Raw genomic sequence first — 20,995 nt, 5'->3', positions numbered from 1 at the left:
TTAAACCCAGGGCTAGGCTCTTCTGGATGTGGGGGGCCCTTCTGAGCCTGGAGTCTTGGGTCACATGCCAGTGAAGCCAGCTGTACTTATATTTTAAGCAGTTTCATCCATTGGTTCATACATTTCCCAAATGTTTCCTAAACATCTTTGTAATCAGTGTAGAGACCTCCACACAACAGGTATAATTAAAATCTTTAAATTGCCTGTTTTTTTTGTTTTCATTTTAGGAGCTCTCTTCTGAAAAATAAGTTTGTTTTTATCTACGCTGACGACATGGTTGGAGGAGAAAAAAATCCACAGTGTTATGAATTCCTGTGCTTTCTTTTCATTTCCCCATATTACGTATTTGGAAATTCCAGTTTTCTTACTAAATAGTGCATTATCTGCCTCGTAAAGGAGGGAACATTTGCCTATGTTTATTCAAGGTGTACAAGCTTACTATAAGTTTCATTAATCCACAACCCCCGATGTAGGGCAGCTAAGGATATCTAATGACAAGAGGTTAAATTGGGACAGGCACTAACTCTTTGTTCTTCTAAGGATCATTTTCGCAGTGTGAGCTACTACCATTTCAAAAGAACAAGGACATTATTTTTTTTCTGCTTTCCAGAAGTCTGATCTGTAGCAAGATATTTCAGCTGGTTAAGGCTGGCACTAATGAGGCCAAGGTCATGAGCTTAATCCCTATCTAGGGCAATTAGTTAACCTTAAAAGAAAACCCAGGCTACACCTTCTAGTCTAGGCAGTGAGGTCATAGTTCTTGACACAGGGGACTTGTTTGGCATGTGGTTGAAATAAGCCATGGTCAGTCTTGCAGGAATAGCAGGGGTGTGGCTTATGTGCAGTGACCTTTCTTTCCCCAACCTTTGCCAGACATCGCTAACCATTGGACGGTCTTTTCTACTGAGCTCAGACAGAACCTCAGAATCTTTCTTAACACAATGATCTAGATTGGGGGGAGGTGATCAGTAAATTATGGCTTGTGGGGCTGACTCTGGCCCACTGTATGTTTTTATAAATATAACTTTATTGGAACACAGCCCCGTGTGCCTGTTTACTTATTGCCTGGAGCTGCTTTCATAGGGCAAAGGCAGAGTTGAGTAGTTGTGACAGAGACTGAGTGGCTTACAAAGCTGAAAATACTCACTATCTAGCCATTCATGGAATGTTTGCTTGCGCTTGCTCTAGGTGGGCCCTGGATTGAGATGAGTTGGCACATATCTATTTTTTTTTGCTTTCTTTTTTAGGTCTGTATGTGCAGCATATGGAAGTTTCCAGGCTAAGGGTCTAATCGGAGCTACAGCCACTGGCCTCTGCCACAGCCACAGCAATGCCAGATTTGAGCCATGTTTGTGACCCACACCACAGCTCGTGGCAACGCTGGATCCTTAACCCACTGAGTGAGGCCAGGGGTCAGATCCACATTCTCATGGATCTTAGTTGGGTTCACCATCCACTCATCCACAAAGGGAACTCCCATATGTCTAGTCTTTATACTTGGATTTGGAAGTGGTTATTTACGAGACAAAATGATTCTTTTTAAGAGAAGGACTATAACTCACAGATGGGAACTTCTTTTTTTTTTTTTTTTTTTTTTTGTCTTTTTGCTATTTCTTTGGGCCGCACCCTCGGCATATGGAGGTTCCCAGGCTAGGGGTCGAATCGGAGCTGTAGCCACCCGCCTACACCAGAGCCACAGCAACGCGGGATCAGAGCCGCGTCTGCAACCTACACCACAGCTCACAGCAACGCCGGATTGTTAACCCACTGAGCAAGGGCAGGGACCGAACCTGCAACCTCATGGTTCCTAGTCAGATTTGTTAACCACTGCACCATGACGGGAACTCCCTGGGAACTTCTTAATGGGAGTCTGGGGTTAGTAGATGCAAACTATTCCATTTAGAATGGATAAGCACAGTGGCCCTACTATACAGCACAGGGAACTATATCAAATCTCTTGGTATAGAACGTGATGGAAGATAGTATGGGAAAAAGAATGTGTATATATGTATGTGTGACTAGGTCACTATGGTGTACAGCAGAAATTAACATAACACTGTGTATCTACTATACTTTAATTTAAAAAGTTTGATTTACAAAATAAACTTTCTAGGAGTTCCCCTCATGGCTCAGCGGTTACCAAACCCGACTAGCATCCATGAGGACACAGGTTTGATCCCTGGCCTCGCACAGTGGGTTAAGGATCCGGCATTGCCACGAGCTGTGGTGTAGGTCACAGATGCGGCTCGGATCCCGTGTTGCTGTGGCTGTGGTGTAGGCTGGCAGCTGTAGCTCCGATTGGACCCCTAGCCTGGGAACCTCCATATGCCGCGGGTGTGGCCCTAAAAAGATCATCAACAACAAAAAATATGCTTTCAATTCATGTATAAACAATCAACTGTGTATTATTTAATTATTTTTAGCAACAAGAGTGATGTGCAAAGTTGAGAAACTTCAGGCCAGTATTTACAGGGCCGTGCTTTCTAAAAGAAGCAAAAGCTCTTGGAAGTTGTATTGTGAGTTTTACTAATGGTGAACTTATTCACTAATATTTTGTGGGTGAAAAGAATAGCAACTCTTATTTCTTTGGTTTTTTCCATATCCCAGTGCCCCTTTCCTGTGCTTCCCATGAACCTAAAGTTCTGTGTGGCTGGAGAAAATTCATATTTTCTTCACTGTTTTATTATTTGATCTAATACCAAAGACCCACAAATTTTTTTTTAATTTAAATTTTTTTTATTTTCCCACTGTACAGCAAGGCGGTCAGGTTATCCTTACATGTATACATTACAATTACATTTTTTTCCCCCCACCCTGTGCTCTGTTGCAACATGAGTATCTAGACAAAGTTCTCAATGCTATTCAGCAGGATCTCCTTGTAAATCTATTCTAAGTTGTGTCTGATAAGCCCAAGCTCCCGATCCCTCCCACTCCCTCCCCCTCCCATCAGGCAGCCACAAGTCTCTTCTCCAAGTCCATGATTTTCTTTTCTGAGGAGATGTTCATTTGTGCTGGATATTAGATTCCAGTTATAAGTGATATCATATGGTATTTGTCTTTGTCTTTGTGGCTCATTTCACTCAGTATGAGATTCTCTAGTTCCATCCATGTTGCTGCAAATGGCATGATGTCATTCGTTTTTATGGCTGAGTAGTATTCCATTGTGTATATATACCACACCTTCCGAATCCAATCATCTGTCGATGGACATTTGGGTTGTTTCCATGTCCTGGCTATTGTGAATAGGGCTGCAATGAACATGCGGGTGCATGTGTCTCTTTTAAGTAGAGCTTTGTCCGGATAGATGCCCAAGAGTGGGATTGCGGGGTCATATGGAAGTTCTATGTATAGATTTCTAAGGTATCTGCAAACTGTTCTCCATAGTGGCTGTACCAGTTTACATTCCCACCAGCAGTGCAGGAGGGTTCCCTTGTCTCCACAGCCCCTCCAGCACTTGTTATTTGTGGATTTATTAATGATGGCCATTCTGACTGGTGTGAAGACCCACAAATTTCTAGTTAATCAATATGGTCTCGAAGGGGTTAGTTTAGTTGCCCAGGACAGGGTGGAAGATCACTTACAAAATTCAGAATCTTTTTTTTTTTCCTGAAGAATAGAAGTTTATCTAACAGTGGGCTCTGGATTGTGGAGGCTGTGGTTTGATTTTCAAATGGGCTGGAAGTGATGCCCAGATTGCAAGCAGAAAAATGGCATTAAAAGGTGAGAGTCAGGAAAATTAAGTTGCTTTCTCTGTCCACTTAGGAACAGCCATTTGCTCTTGGACTTGAAGGAAGCTTTCATTGCTCCAAACCCTTTTTAATAGACATTTTCTGTGTCTATGAACAGGGCATTTCCTTTTTCTTTTTTCTTTTATGGCTGTACCTGCCTGCAATGGAAGTTCTTAGGCCAGGAGTTGAATCAGAACTGCAGCTGAGCCTTGCATTGGCAACACCAGATCCAAGCCGCATCTGTGACCTTTGCTGCAGCTTGTATAGAGAGAGAGAGAGAGAAAGAGAGGATAGGGATTGAACCCACATCCTCACAGAGACAACATCGAGTTCTAGAAGGACCTCTCTGAACAGGCTAACATGGATCCTGTGTCTCTCCAGGACTGGTCACCATAGCCAGAAGAGTTTGAGTCTCTGATTGGCCAGATCTGGCTCACTGGATCCACCCACAGAGCTCTTTCTAGTGGAGGAGGAACTGTTTCTGCAAAGGAAATGCAGGACGTTGTTACCAGAAGAGAAGAAAATGCCCTCTTTAGGAGTTCCTGTTGTGGCTCAGTGGGTTAAGAACCTGCTGTTGTCTCTACGAGGATGTGGGTTTGATCCCTGGCCTCTCTCTCTCTCTGCAAGCAAGAGAGTCTATTTCCTATCATCTTTAACCTGGGATGATGCATCTGCAGCCACTGAGAACTGCAGAGGGAACTTGAGGATGACACCCATGCGATAGTAGGCAGAGCTGAAAGTGAGAGAGAAACCATGTCCTAATGGCATCGCTGGATTTCTTGATACAGCCATGCCTGCAGCCTCTGTGGGAATCTTCACTTATGTTATAAATTCTTTTCTACTTAAGCTGTTTTGAATCGGCATTTCTGTTACAATCAATGGCAGTGCTGAGTTCTCTCAGAGAAGAGGGACAGCTTTGTAAAAGCCATGGTCTTGAAAAATAATTCCAGTGTCACTTCACCTTAGATTTTTTTTTTTGTGTCTTTTGCCTTTTCTAGGGCCGCTTCCCGCGGCATAGGTGAGGGGTCTAATCGTAGCTGTAGCCACCAGCCTACACCAGAGCCACAGCCACACAGGATCTGAGTTGTGTCTGCGATCTACACCACAGCTCACGGCAATGCCGGATCCTTAGCCCACTGAGCAAGGCCAGGGATTGAACCCACAACCTCATGGTTCCTAGTCAGATTCATTAACCACTGAGCCACCACAGGAACTCCTCACCTTAGATTTTGCCCTCTCTGCTGAGTTTCCAAGGTATTTAAATTCATCAGTCCTATGGTGTCCCTTGTCAGGAGATCAAACTGAAAAAGATGTGGAAATCCAGTACAGTCATCAGCACTATATAGTTTTTTAACTTGCTGGCAATTTTTTGTGGATCATTGAATTCCCCAAATATGAAACTTCTTCATTGCTATGTGGATCATGTAAAATAGCCTTGAATACAATCTCTATTTCCATGGTATCCAGTTCCCTGAGGCCTCGAACTGAATTTGTGTTGGTCATGATAATTTTTCTGTTTCTACCTTTGGCTTAACTCTTTAGCACTGGGCGGTCTACTGCATTTAACTAAATGATTTCTGTAAAACTGTGTGTGTATGCGCATGCAAATACGCAAATATTTTGTTTTCCTTTTTTTTCCTTTCCGGACTGACTTGGTGGCAATCTGAAAATGTTTTGCTGCTACAGTGTTATGCTGCAATGTCAGCCCCAAAGTGTTTTGCTACAATGTCGTCCCAAAGCAGACCTTGAGATTCCACTGGGTTGCTCAGGAGGGCACCTCATTTACAGAAGTCGTTGATGTTTGGGGTCTTGGAAAACCTGAAAGATAGATGATAAAGCTGAATTGCTTTTGTACTGACTTGGGATATTTGATCATGTTCCAGTACCCAGAGAGCCACAGGGAAGTTGGGTACCGCTGTGCTATCAGTTTGCCTCAAAAGCAGTACCATTTTAGACCAGGAGTTATAGTAGTCCTAAGAAACACTGTGTCCCAGCTCGAGCCTGCATTCCTCCTCCATCTGACGTCTCTATGTTTTTGGGTTGGAAATGGGCATCAGGAAAGATGAGATAAATCCTCTTGCAGTGCATCTCCAACTCTTAACTCTGCAGCTCTCTTCAACCTCCTTGTCATTTCTTGGTATCTTGTGAGAACTTGCCCAACAGTCTGGTGACAACTTGCTGATGTTTTCATCAGCCCAGTATTTGTTTTCTCTTGTTTTGGCAACAGCGTCTTAATAGACCATGCTTCCCATAGCCCAATCACGTGGTCCCTGGATGACCCTGTCCTGTTCCTACTTAGGAGTGGTCACATGATCAAGTCCTGGCCAATCAGCATGTTTTATTCCATCAACCACGGTGATTGTTTTCAGAATAGACACATGTTCCACATCAGTCAATTAGAAGTAAATCCAGGACTTCTCCTGAAACCACTGGGAAGGAAATTTACATTTTGATAGGAATGTACGTATAGGGTTCCTGTGAACAGTCTTAACAGCATCAGAAGGTACCTGTGAATTAACCCAGTGCAAAGGAAAGCAGAACTGAGAGATAGAAAGACTAGGTCCTGCTGACATTGTTTGAACCCCTGGGTCTAGCTATTCCTGAAGTCAGATCATCAACCAAGATTTCTCAGATAGGTGAGTCAATAAATAACTTTTTCCCCCTTAAACTAGTCTGAATTGGATTCCTGTCACTTGTGGCAAAAAGAGCTCTGAGTTATACAAACAATCAGCGAACCCAGCTTTATTTGCTAGGGTCTCTCACCTGTGTCCAGCATCAATAAGTCAGCAAATGAAATACTCAGGATTACATAGCAGGAACTAGAGGAAATGTGAAAAGCAATTTAACACAACAGGAGTGGAATAATCCCATGATGGTGGCTCCATTTAATAGGTAAGGAAATACAGGCAGAATGCTTTGAATCACTTAGAGCAACTGAGACTCTACAGAATAGCCACGGACCTCAGCCCTATGCAGAAATACTTCCCGAAGACACCCTAACTCAGACTTCACTGCAGGTCTATATTAAGTGGATGCCTCATTGATGGGGCTTTCCACCTCTTTCAGAGTAATCGAAGTGATTCTGGCTGTTAGAGGGATCTCTCAAATTGTCCTGAAATAGTTTCCCACAGGAGGCTGGGAATTCCTCTAAGGGAGGGACTGTATCTTCACTACAACTTCATCTGCCAGCTATACACTCAAGGCCATTTAAAAAAATTGTGCAATATATGCGTTGAATCATTATATCGTATGCTTGCAACTCATACAACACCACATGTCAACTATATCTCATTAAATGTTGAGATTATCCATCCTAGATCTGCTGTGATGCCAAGTCTCTGTCTTCTCTACTCTTTCAACAATAGACCACTTGCTTCAAAAGTGACTTCCGTGATTTCTCTTTCTGTTTTGCCTAGACTCCATGCAGAGGTCCAGGAGTATTTATATTGCCAACCTTTATTCTCTGCTTCCATTGTTGTGACAAGAGACAGCTAGGTGTGGTAATTTTGTTGTAGTTTTTTTTTTTGTTTGGTTTTTTTTATTCCAGGTCTTCCCATTTGGCTAGAGGAAGTTGGTTTTTTCAGTCAGAGTTCAGTGACATTATCTTTTTTTTTTTTTTATAAAATTTTATTGAGGTATAGTTGACTTACAATGTTGTATTAGTTTCAGGTGTACAGCAAAGTGAAACAGTTATACATATACATGTATCCATTTATTAATGATTAAAAGCAAGAGGCTGCGAGCTATAGAGCCAAGTTCAAGTCCCTCTTTTGTCACTTGTGAGCCATGATATCTTGGGTAAGTTAATACATCTGAGAATCAGTTTTCTCTGTGAGATGCAGGTGGTATTAGTACCTTCCTCAGGGATCATGGCAATGATTAAATGAGATGATTTACTCTTTCATTCATGGGAGTGACGCATGTAAAGTTCTCAAGCCATGACTTGCACAGAAGGATGCTCCGTAAATGAACAGAAGAATCTCATTTGATGGCTTTTTGGGATTCCATTCACCTCTTTGACGTCACCTCTAACACCTTTTCCGTGTTATCTCAACTAATTATGATTATGTTAGTTATTAATATGAACATAATGTGCATTATTATTGGAGTTCTTCTTTATGGAATTTCTACTCTTTCTCAGACACTGCAGGGTCATCTTAGGGGTTCTGTTCTATCAGACAAATTTGGCAGTTGAGGAAACAGAGGCTCAGAGAAGATAAAGGTTTGCTCAAGGTCATACAGCCAAGCAATGGCAGTGATGGGATTCAGTCCCAGGTCTATCTGATTTTAAAACCTGTGATTTTTCCATGATGTAAGCTTTATATTCAAACTGTGACCCGTCACCTGGGAGATTGTTAGGAATATAAAATTTTAGGCTCCACACCAGAGCTACCGAATTAGAGTTTGCATTTTAATGAATTTTCTCCTCCTTCCCCTGTAGGGGATTCCTATGCACACTAATTTTGTGAAGCACTTTGTTACCTGACCTTTCAACTCTGTGCCAGAGTAGTGACAAAATGCAGAGCATTTCAGTATTGCTTTCATGATGACATGGGAATTTCTTGGCAATTCCCAATTATTTTCAAATTGCAGTGGGACCGTGTTCAAAAACATGTTTAAAGACAGGCTTGATGGCTCATTTGATGTTTCTTGATCCCCCCCAAAGCTTCTTTTCTAATTGTTTTCACAAATGAGTTGAGTTACTTTGGGGGGTTGCTTGTCACTTACTGTCCAGTTGATGAAGTGGTTTGAAAAATGAGATTTTTGACCCATTCTGTGGTTGATCCAGTTCCACCATATACTTGTGGTTTGTGGGTCAGCATTCTTGACAGGTTCAGAATTGCTTTAATAATGTGAAATTTGAGGCTATTGATTGGCTCTAAACCCCCCACAAATATAAAAACTTGTTGTTTGTAGAACTCCATGCCAATTGGAAATGCTCAGATGAAGCGGGGTGGGGGGGCAACTCCTTGATTTATGGGAACCATTTCTCTCTCCTACTCCCCTATTATTATTATTATTTTTTTTTTTGCTGTTGTAAGTTTTAAAGAGTATTCATGGCTTAAAGGCTCTGTTCACTGCACAGTCTGTCCCTCGAGCTTTTTAAATGAAAAAAGGAAAAAAGATAAATAATAAGTCACCATGAAGTATTGCATCTTAAAAGGCTTCAGCCTGTTAAGGACAAAGCAGTCTTGGTCAAGGGCTGAATTCTGCATCAAGCTGCCTGGGTGCGACCCCTAATTCTCCTTCTTACCAGGTGGGCAGATGACTTCTCTTTTCCCTGCCTCTGTCTCCCTAAAAGTAAAGTGAGACTAATAATGCCACCTGCCTATTAGGGTGGATGGGAGATCAAATTGTGTAAGCACTTAGAGGAGCACTAAGTAGTCACCTTCAAGGCGCATCTTACGTTGACTCACCGTGCGTCAGCCTTCGATGTCTGTCTGCTCTCCTCCACCTGCATTTCTGGATTCCTGAATGATGACCATCCTGAATCCTGGGCACAGGAAATGGGTAGCAGCCCCCACTGTACCCACGACATCACAGAGCAGTTAAGAGCACATTAGGTCTGACAGCCTGTGTTCAAATCCTACTGCCGCCACTTACTTATCAACAAGTTTTCCAACTCTCGTGCCTGGTCCCTTCACATGTGTGTGAGAATAATAGTGCTGTGAGACAGGGTTGCTGCAAGGATTATCCAAAAAACCTCTATGACACAGCTTTGCATGTAGTGTATACTCATTAAGTGCCAGCTATTATCTTTATTGCTGTTTTTGTTATTAATTACATCCCTTTGTGAAATTTTGATCACAGCCAAGCTCATGCTCCTACACTCCATCAAGTCCCACTGAACACAAAGTTAAAACAAATGCCAAAAATTTTACTGGCAAGGACATAAAGATGACAAATGAAAGATGAGGCCTAGGGAACAGATCCCATTTTAATATCTTTGTGGATTAATTTTTAGTTAACTTTGTCTGGGGTGGAAAATGGTGCTGATAGCAATAAAAGAAGAAACAGAAAATAATAAATGTCCACCAATCAAAAAGAACACAATAAAACGTTCCACAAGGGTGGGAGTGCTGCTCACAACGCCTTCAAATTGGCATCTTCTATTATCTTCCTAAACCATATCAACTGGTAAATGGAAAAATGTCACATATAAACATGAAACAAATGGGGAAGAAAACCCAACAGCTACAAAATTAAGTCATCTGAAGCCAGTCAACAGATGTCTTGAATTCTAAAATTTTAGGAAACAGTCGAACTCAAGATGTATTGCATACTGTAACATACTGACAGGTAGTTGATAAGTGCTGTGACAAAACCTAAAACAGGGCAGAAGAATAGAAAGTGGTCGGGAAACAAAGAGCCTTGGGTCAAGCGGTCAGGAATAGACTTCCTGAGGAAATGATGTGAAGAGGTAGATGCTGAGAAGAAGTGAGTATATTGGTAGCTGGGGAAACAGTCTTTTAGGTACAAGGAAGAGCAAGTACAAAGGTCCTGTGGTAGGTTCATGCTTCGAGTATCTGATGGACATTCCAGAGGCCAGGTTGGCAGCAACCGAGTGAGCCATGGAGTGAGTGTTGGGAGTGGAAAGAGCAGGAGCTTGGTGGTCCAGCAAGTCCAGCAGTCCAGTTTTCTTGGAAGCCGGGCAAGTGACTGAATTCCTCAAAGCCTCTGCTTTTTCATGAGCAGAATGAGGACAATATAATAGCATGATTCTCATGAGTGATCAAAGATACAGTTTGTGGAACATGCCTGATAAATGCCTGCTGGGGGGCAGGCACCCCCAAAATTATAGCTGAAAAGTGACACCAAATTGAAAAGTCAATGATTTAGCAAAGCTAAATAACCAAGCCATTCTCATCCTTTCATTCCTTTGAATGCATTTCATATTTACTATGGGCAAAGTGTGTGGTCACCAAGGCAGGTTTATGGACATCTCTGTGTTCAAGGAGCTCTCTGTCCAGGGGAGATGACAGATGGATGGGGGCTTGCCTAGGAAAATAAGATTTGGGGGTTCCCATGAGGACGGCACACTCACTGAGGCTACTCTTTGTTCCCCGAGATCCCTTTAATTTCTGGACAGGCTAACCTTGCGGAAGATGCTGTTGTCGTAGGAAACTGAATTCTGGTCTTAATAGAATTTGTATTGATGGTTTGATGATTTGATAAACAACCTCTTCATTTTCCTACCAGCAAAATGGAGAAGGAGCATCCACCAATACTTCCCATTCTTAGGTTTATCATGGAATTAGGTAGAAAAGTCAGAGACATGGTAATACAACTCAGTGAATAAACAACAGGACTTTGAGTGACACCAGAGGAGGGAGCCAGCAAAAGGCATGCTGCAGAGCGATATTTAGTATTCATGAATTTCTCCAGTGATCGGCTGATGCTCTTAAAAAAAAAATAGCACATGTTATTGAGGCTAGGAAATACACTCCGTTCTTTAAAACAGCATTGCCTGGGAACATGCAAAGGATGAAAATGTGCTTTGAAAATAAACATTCTCAGATGGTTTAAGCAGAGGAACCATGTCAGCTCCCGTGTTCTTGAATATTTTGCCACTGTGGAAATAAGATGGGTTTATGAGACAATATGGCTGATTTTAAACAAACATCCCCAAATTCATACATGAAAAGGATTGTTGTGCTGACTAGGATACTCTTTGGGATAGTGGAACATATACTTCCCTTCTCTCCCTAGTGTGATGACTGCATTTGGAGAAGAGATGGGCTCTTGGCTCAGGGTGAATTAAACTGTTATTTGTAAGCACATTTTTTTAAAGGAAAAACCTCTTAATCTTCTAAATTATCAAGGATGATTTTAAAATATCCAGAGCCATTAATTGCAAAGCTGTGTATTGTCAATGGTGGAATTTTTTTTTTTTTCTTTGAATGTGGATTGGATGTTTGGAAAGATCCAGAAGGTGTTTAGGATCTTGACTGAGGACCTGAATGCCTGGCAGGCATCCCAAACGCCCCCATCCAAACGGAACTTTGAGCCTTCCAGCCTCACTCATTCCTCATCTGCATAAAAGGAGGAGCCCTGTCCACTTGGTGGTAAAAACTCAGTGTTGGAAGCAAGTAGGTAGAGTTTTGAGGGGTCTGTAATCTGATGACACTCCATTTAAAAAAGTATACACACATATCTTACTTTTGAGAATGTTAACAACAAAATAACCTCATGCACTTACTGCTAAGACTCCCCTGGAAGCCTTGGATGGATCTCTCTCTAAGGAGGGAATTGAGGCTTAATCTCCATGGCTTCATGACAAGTTTACCTCTGCCTGCTAGAGATCCTGGATGCTGCCATCCAGTTCTGCCTTTGCTGTTTAAAAGAACATCCCTAGGACCTATAGAGAGAGGCATATGCTTCTCTTTATAACTCCTGGTAAGGTTCTTCTTGTTCAAACTGTGATCATTTATTTTATTTATTTATTTTTGTCACAACCACAGAATATGGAAGTTTCTGGGTCGGAGATTGAATTCGAGCCAAAGTTTCAACCTATGCCACATCTGCGGTAAGACTGCATCCTTAACCCACTGCGCCGGGCTGGGGATTGAACCTGCATCTCAGCAGCGACCCGAGCTGCCCCAGAGATAAAGCTGGATCCTTAACCTAGGGTGCCACAGCAGGAACTCCCAAACTGTGATCATTTCTTGCTTGGATATTTCCATAATAGGCTCCTTACTGGTTTCCTCATGCACACGGCTGTGGTTTGTTTATTTTTCTACAGATCGGCCTGAGTGCCTGTTTGAAAATGTAAATCCAGGTTTGTCATTCCCCCGCTTAAAACTGCAGTCATTTCTCTGTGCATTTAAGAGATATCCTCGGCTTGTCTAGGTAGAACACCCCCAACAATTACTCTCAACAGCACTGTGTCATGTTCATTTTTTGGTAGCATTTGTTGCAATGTATAATTATGTACGTATATATATTTTTTGCTTGATTATTTGTTTGTCTCTCTACTATGTTGTTAAGTGTCAAAATGTCGGGGGCCATATCTATTTTATTTGAATACATATTCAGTTTATCATAGCTTTTTACACATAGTAAATATTCAATCAAATATTAGTTGAATGAAGAAGGGATTTAACAAGGTGAGGGTGGTCACATTGGTCAAAAAACATGGAAACTACTTAAATGCCCATCAACAGATGAACAGATGAATAGATGTAGATATACACAATGGAATACTACTCAGCCATAAAAAAGAACAAAATGATGCCATTTGCAGTAACATGGATAGAACTAGAGATTCTCATACTAAGTGAACCAAGTCAGAAAGAGAAAGCCAAATATCATAGATCTCACTTATATCTGGAATCTAATATATGGCACAAATGAACCTTTCCATGGAAAAGAAACTCATGGACTTGGAGAACTGACTTGTGGTTGCCAAGGGGAAGATAGAGAAAGTGGGATGGATGGGGAGATTGGGCTTGGTAGATGCAAACTGTTGCATTTGGGGTGGATAAGCAAAGAGATCCTGCTGTATAGCACAGGGAACTATATCTTGTGATGGAACATGATGAGGATAATGTGAGAAAAAGAATGTATGTATATGTGTAACTAGGTCACTTTGCTGTACAGCAGAAATTGACAGAACATTGTAAATCAACTATAATAAAAAAATAAATACTTAAAAAAATCCAACAGGGGTGCCTATAAAGAATGAGAGTTTTTCCTGGGTGAACGGGTGAACTGAACTGGGTTAATTTCAAGAATGATTTGACAAATGGCTCTGTGCGATTTGAAAGAAGTGTGCAGCCTTCACGTATGACTGTATGAAAGAAAAAAAAAATCCAGCACACATGCTCGTGGGTAGGCAGATTTTGGTGTGTGTTAAAATGTCAGTTTCACAAGGTCCCGTTGTGGCTGAGTGGTAACAGCCCGACTAATATCTATGAGGATGTGGGTTCAATCCCCGGCCTTGCTCAGCAGGTTAGGGACCCAGGGTTGCCGTGAGCTGTGGTGTAGGTCGCAGATGAGGCTTGGATCCCACGTGGCTGTGGCTGTGGCCGGAAGCTATAGCTCTGATTCAACCCCTAGCCTGGAAACTTCTATGTGCTGTGGGTGTGGCCCTAAAACAAAAAAACCAAAGTCGGTTTCACTTGTTGGCAGGCACATCTTTCATCATCTGAAGGGCTTTCTGTGAAACAGGAAACCTGAGACTGGGCGTGTGGGGGGGACTAGGGGTGGGCTTGTGGGACATGATGAATTGCCGTTGCAATAAGAGTGATATGGAGCGGTTTTGAATGCTGATGTTAGAGAGGGGCCCTGTATTCAGTGCTTTATATAATCTTTCTCCCGGCCCTAGGAAGTGGGTATTATTATCTCCTCCATTTTAGGGATGAGGTTGCTGAGGCTTAGATCCCTCGAGGACCCTGTCTGAAGTCCCAGAGCTAAGAAGAGATGGAGCCAGAATGTGACCTGTAACTCCCCATAAATACTTCACTGCCTATAAGGCAATTTACATCAGTGAAGTTATAAAAACCCGAGGAAATAATAAGCATGGTTTATCTTGGCGCCTTTCAATTTTTTGAAAAGTTCAGGCAAATCTTTCTCCCTGGGGAGGATAGGAACATGTGGCCGATGAACCTAATTTCTGAAGTCTGCAATTTCCTAGTTATCTTCTTGGCAACTTATTACTAACATAAAAATATCATGCTCACCAAAATACTGCTGCTCTCTTATTTCCAATGCTGTTAACAAGAAAAATTGCTGCTATTTTAAGAATTTACTTATAATATTGTCAAGAATTGCTGCCTTCCTCTTCAACGTGCAATTTTCTCATTATAAACATCCTTTGATTTTTCTCTTTCTTTCAAACCTTCTTTTTCCTGCACTTGGAATGACACATCATTGATGCTGATGGTAATGACGACATAGGCAGATTGTGTCATTGCTTCCAAAAAAGCACAAAAGAAGGCTAAAATGAAATCAGATGTATCCAGTTATGCATCGTCCTCCTACACTTTGTCAGAGAATAGGGATCAACTTAAGAATTTTTTTTTTGCTTTTTAGGGCTGCACTTTCGGCATATGGAAGTTAGTCCCCAGGTTGGGGGTCGAGTCGGAGCTGCAGCAGCTGGTCTACACCACAACCACAGCAACGCCAGATCTGAGCCACATCTGTGACCTACACCACAGCTCACGGTAATGCCAGATCCTTAACCCACTGAGGGAGGCCAGGGATCAAACCCACATCCTTGTGGATGCTAGTTGAATTTCCTCTGAGCCACAATGGGAACTTCCAACTTCAGATTCTTCAAGTGACCACATTGCCGTTCATAACATTGGTCCAGGAATCCCTGAGCTCTGAAGCATTTGGAGTTTCTTTTAAAATTCTTTTATGTGAGTGTTAGTGTTGTGATTTGGCTATATCTTGATTTCTCTTTTGATAGTCTGAATTTAACAACTCAAATGGCAACAAGGAAAAAAGACAACAAAACGAAAGATCCCTTTTAATTTGGGAACTTCCATTGCTAGAGTTCCCTTATCAAAAGAGAATGAATTCATTATTATTTTTTTTTTCAACTGCAGCAGGGCTTCTATCAAGGAAACTTCAACCCAATAGTCTGGCTTCTAGAAAAGGGATATCAGTTCAATTAGCACCTCAAGAGATTCTCTCACTAGTATTGTCTCTGTTTTACTGAAGGTCATGGCTAAAGATTGTGTTTAAGACCATGGGTTGCACTATGTACATACTACAGCTTCTGTAGTAAGGCTGACCATCTAGCCTTCCTTTGATTGGTACTTTCCTAGTTATTTTAAGAATTGCCTTTACTGGGAGTTCCCATTGTGGCTCAGTGGAAACAAACCCAATTAGTATCCATGAGGTTGTGAATTCAATCCCTGGCCCTGCTCAATGGGTTAAAGATCCGGCATTGCTGCAAGCTGTGGTGTAGGGTGAGCTATGGTGTAGGTCGAAGACATAGTTTGGATCTGGCGTTGCTGTGGCTGAGAAGTAGGCTGGCAACTGTAACTCTGATTCAACCCTTAGCTTAGGAACTTCCATATGCTGCACCTGTAGTCCTAAAAAAAGAATTGCTTTTACTCCTTCATCAAACGTTTGTTGATTATATTTATGTGGGTCTGTTTCTGGGTACTCTTCTTTTCTTTTCTTTTATATTTTTCATCTTTTTAGGGATGCACATGTGGCATATGGAGGTTCCCAGGCCAGGGGTCCAATAGGAGCTGTAGCTGCTGGCCTACACCACAGCCGCAGCAACTCGGCATCTGAACCACATCTGTGATCTATACCACAGCTCACGGCAATGCGAGATCCTGAACCCACTGAGTGAGGCCAGGGACATCCTCACAGATACGAGTCGGGTTCATTAACCACTGAGCCACGACGGGAACTCCTTGGTACTCTATTCTATTTCATTGATTTATGAGTCTGTTCTTTTACCAATAAGATACTGTCTTGATTATTGTAGCTTTCTAGTAAGTCTTGAAATTGGGTGTTATGATTCTTCTAAATTTATTTTTCGTCTTCATTATTGTGTTGCCTAAACTTTTTTCTTTCTGTATAAATTTAGACTCAGTTTTTTATTATCTGTAGAATAGCTTTCTTGGATTTTGATTGGAATTACATTAGGTCTATATATCAAGTTGTTGAGAATTAACATCTTAACAACATTGGATCTTCCAATCCATGAGCATGGGCTATGTCTCCATTTGTTTAGTCTTTCTTTGATTTCTTTCATCAGAATTTTGTAGTGTTTTACATATAGATCCCATTTACATTGGGTTACATTTATCCCTAAATATTTCATTTATTTTGGGGGCCATTATAAATGATATTATTTTTGTAATTTTAAATTTCTGTTGTTTATTGTGGATATGTAAAAAAGAAATTGACTTCTGTGTATTAACCTTGTAACATAAAGCCTCTATCTCTATACTTTCTTATTAGTTCCAGGAGGTTTAGTTTTTGTGTGTGCATCAATCCTTTCAGATTTTCTTCATAGACAAACATGGAATTTAAGAATAAAGAAAAGTTTATTTATTTTCAATCTGTATTCCTTTAATTTTCTTTTCTTGCCTTATTGCACTGGCTTGAACTCATTGTACAATGTTGAATAAAAGTGGCAAGAGAGGCTACTTTTGCTTTGTTTTCAACTTGAGGGGGGCAAGTCTACTTTTTTACCATGAAGTATGATTTTAACAGCTGATGTTTTGTAGCTGTCCTTTAATTGGAGTGGAGAAGTTAAAATATTTCTTCTCTATCTCTGCTTTGTTGAGCGTTTTTGTCAGAATGGATGTTGGATTTTCTCAGATGCTTTGGCTGCATCGATGTGTATGATTATGTGACTTTTCTTCTTTACCCTGTTGATATGGTAGATTACATTGATTGCTTCTCAGATGTTAAACCAGCTTTATATGTCTGTAGTAAATCTCACTTAGTTGTGGGGTTACTTTTATGCAATGCTAAATATGATTTTCTAATATTTGTCAAGGATTTTGCATCTATGTACATGAAAAATATTGGTCTACAGTTTTCCCTTCTTATAATTTATTCATCTAGTTTTCGTATTAGGGTAACTCTATTCTCATGGGATGAAGTTGGAAGTATTCCTCTGCTGCTGTTTTCTTGGACAGATGATGGAGACTTGGTATCATTTCTTCCTTCTGTGTTTGATAGAACTCACCAGTGAAACCATCTGGGCCTAGTGCTTTATAGAATATTATTAGTTTTTGATTTAATTAATAGGTGTGGGCTTATTCAGTTGATTGATTTCTCCTTGTATGAATTTTGGTAGTTTGTACCTTTCAAGATAGTGGTCCATTTCATTAAGTTATCAGTATGTGGGCAACTAGAAATCATATTTTTACCACATTATCACTGATAGATGGCTCTGCAGAAGTCCAGGCTGCAGTACAGTTGTTTTGCTGCTTGGGCCACTTGACCTGACAGCCCAGATGGCTTTGGAAGTATCTTCAGTGGGAAAAGATGCCAAGTGGAGTTTATGACAAACTCCAGTAGGAAAATAAGAATGCAGAACCCTAGGTTTCTGGAACACAGCCCTGCTCTCTACAGCAGAGAATTACCACACAATTAAAAAAAAAACAAACAAAAAACCCAGCTCCTGGCATGCTGCTGACTTCAGTAGAGATGAAATGCCTTGGAATATCAAGTAACCATGTGGCCAAGGCTACTCATGGTGGTCTAGGATCTATCAGGCCCAGAAGCTATGCAGTGTAAAATACAGGTGGCACATCTGGACTTGGGAAGGAGCAAGGCCAAAGGGTACAAGTAAACTCCATGAGCAGGTGGCACAGTGCCCCGTGTCATTCACCAGGGTGTTGTACCACTGCTTATGCATCAGTTCATACCTGTGGCTGCTGGAAAGTCCTCCTATGACTAACTGATAAAGGAGAAAAAGGGACCAAATTTGTTGCATGGATGAGTTGGCTCCGTATGTGGGGGTAAGCTGGTGCATATTTAGGAATGTTCCAGAAAAGAACAGTGAAGAGAAACCCTCCTGATGTCAGAGCTTTGGACAGGGCACTCAGTTATGGACTCTTACATGGTGAAGAATGGCTTGGATGGTTGGTGAGGGGCCTGGAAGGAGAAGGATGGGAAGGATGGGATCAATATGGTTTGGAGAAATGGCTTGTTGTTGAACTGTGGGAGCAGGTGCAAAGTTGAAGATCCTTGTGTTGCATGTTAACATCCATCAGACAGCAACCACCAGGAAGAAGCACTAAGTAATCAAGGAGATCCAATAACTCAGCTGGCTGATGTCAGCCAGTCTCTGTCATCCATCACCCAGGACTGCCACAAGTGCATGATGGAGGGGTTGCAATGGCTGGGATGGAAAATAAACATGGGCCTGTTAGCAAGCTTAGATCACCAAGGCTGATCCAGCCACGTGCTGGCTGTCTGATCCGCCAGCAGCAGAATGCATTCTGAGGGAGCCACTGATAAAATGCCCCTTCTGTGAGGAGTCCAACCAGCCGCTTGGGGGTCACTTGATTACATTAGTCCCCTTCATACATGGAAGGCGCCACGTTTCATCATCGCTGGTGTCAAGACCTCCCCTAGGCATAGCCTTTCCCGTCCTGCTCATAGAGCCCCTGCCAGCACCACGTTCCAAGGTTGCACAGTATTTGATCCGTTAGTACGGAATCTTATGTGACGTGGTAGTGGAGCACTTTGCAGTAATGAAGGGCATGGACAAGGTCCCACTGGTCCCAAGGCTTTCTGCTGCCCCCAGAGCTGCCAGGCTGATAGAGTAAGAAATGGCCTTTTGAAGAAGGAGCTGAGCTTGGAGATAACCTGAGAGGATAGGGTGCCATAGCTCAGTTTTCAACATATCCCTTCAGTCAAGTCCATGCTGTGTTCCTGGTGGTAGAAAACAGGGGTTTTGGACTCAAAGGGTAGAAGGATGAGAGGCCCCACTTGCCGCCGTTCCCAGTGATCCACACAGGAAGTTTCCAGTCCCATCCCGGCTCCTCTGGCTTCCTCCTGAGAGCGAGTGCCTCCTTGAATTTGGCATCCTGGTGCTTCCTTTGCCTCGTCCCGGCCCCAGGCCTCCTCCACATAATTATTCAGCTCATATTTTTACCATCCGCTGACTCATACTCTGTTTTTCTGTTCTCTGGAAGTGGGAGATTGAGGGAGTATAATGTAGCAGGTATTAGGAGTTAGATGCACCTGAATTCCAGTCCAAGCTTTTCCACATAGGGATGGATGGTCTGAACTTGGACTTGTTACTTAGCTCTCTAGACCATAGATAATTTTCTCTAAATGACAATAGTTATCATTCTACTTTCATAGATTTGCTGAGGGAGGTAAAGTGCGGTGATAAACCTAAGTGGTCTTGTCACCGTGCCGGACACAATTAGCCCGTAAACATTGCTGGGTATCATTTTTATTGTGTTTACCACCACAACGATTACCTCTGTGGCTAGGAGGGTTTAGTGAAGTCATGTATGCCTGGTAGTCAGTGGGTGCTTGATAAGTAGTAGCCATTAAGTCAAATATTAATGCCACTAGAAAAGGTGGTGCATTAAACTTATCGACAATATTGTCTATTTTACAAAGGCACTGAGTAAAGGAGATGCCACACACAGCTTCTGTTCCTCTGTCATCCTCATCAAGGTGGCCGATATTCTTTGACACGTATAAAGTGTGTCCAGCACTTCCCACGTAATTATCTTATTGAATCCTCATGCAGACTCTGGAGGTGTCAATGATTATTCCCATTTTACAGATAGGGAAACTGAGGTCCCGTTTTAAACGGAAGCAGTCTTCCTCCAGTGCCTATGCCTGCACCCATTGTGCTGGGCCGTCCTTGTTGTCACCCTTGTGAGCTCATCACCACAGACCATTTATTAAGCATTTCCCCCAGGCAAAGAGCAGGGGAGGGCCTTAGCTTGACTGGGGCCCTATGGAAAGAAGGATAGATTTTAAACTAGGTCCAGGGGATGACTGTGATGCATCTATATTCTGAATCCTGACAGTAGACTGTGGTATTATACACAAGGCCTTTGTCAAGTTTAAATTTATTATAAACTTCCTATCTCAGTGCAAACCCCCGTCATTCCACTTTTTATACAATTTATTTTGCAGCTTGGCAAATGAGCCCTTCTGTGTCTTTGGTGTGGTTTACTTTGTTCTGAAAGGCGAGTGTGTGATGAGAAAGCTACAGAAGTTATTACCAAAAGTAATAAGAAGTAAAAGATAATTATAAATTGATATTAAATCTCTCTGATCCATATTTTATTAGTTGCTAGGTTGCATAAATCAGAGGTGGAGTGACTGCTGAGAGTGTTGCTCACATTTTGAGGCCCCAGATTTTGACTTTCAGTCTGAAAACCTTTCCAATCCAGGCAAAATATAAGTGGTCACCCCAATGAATTGTCAAATATGGAATGTATAGATTTTGTGTGCCTTAATGAAAGGGGCAGAAATGTGCTCTGGTAAAATTTTGGAGCATATTTGGTCTTCGAACGATAAATTACTGTCATTTTCTGAAATGCTTTAGGAAAAATCTTTGGGGAGACAAAACGGTCTCAGGTAATATCTCGAACTTTTGACCTAGTGCCACGTTTCTGTAATTTCCTGTTTAGAGGTGATCTACAAAACGCTTAAGGGACCCATAGACTTTATAGATAAAGAAGTTGAAGCTCAGAAGTGTGCAGTGAATTTCTGCAGTCATACAGTCACAGAATCACATTGACCGATTGATTGACAAATATCATCGACTCTATGCCAGGCCCTTGTACTAGGTCTTAGGGATCAGT

The sequence above is a fragment of the Sus scrofa genome, chromosome 17 (genome assembly GCF_054392235.1).
Source record: "Sus scrofa isolate SSC_HxYL_T2T_F1_AM1 chromosome 17, Sscrofa_HxYL_maternal_Yorkshire_Landrace_v2.0, whole genome shotgun sequence".
NCBI lineage: Eukaryota > Metazoa > Chordata > Mammalia > Artiodactyla > Suidae > Sus > Sus scrofa.
Note: the sequence above shows the minus strand (reverse complement) of the source record.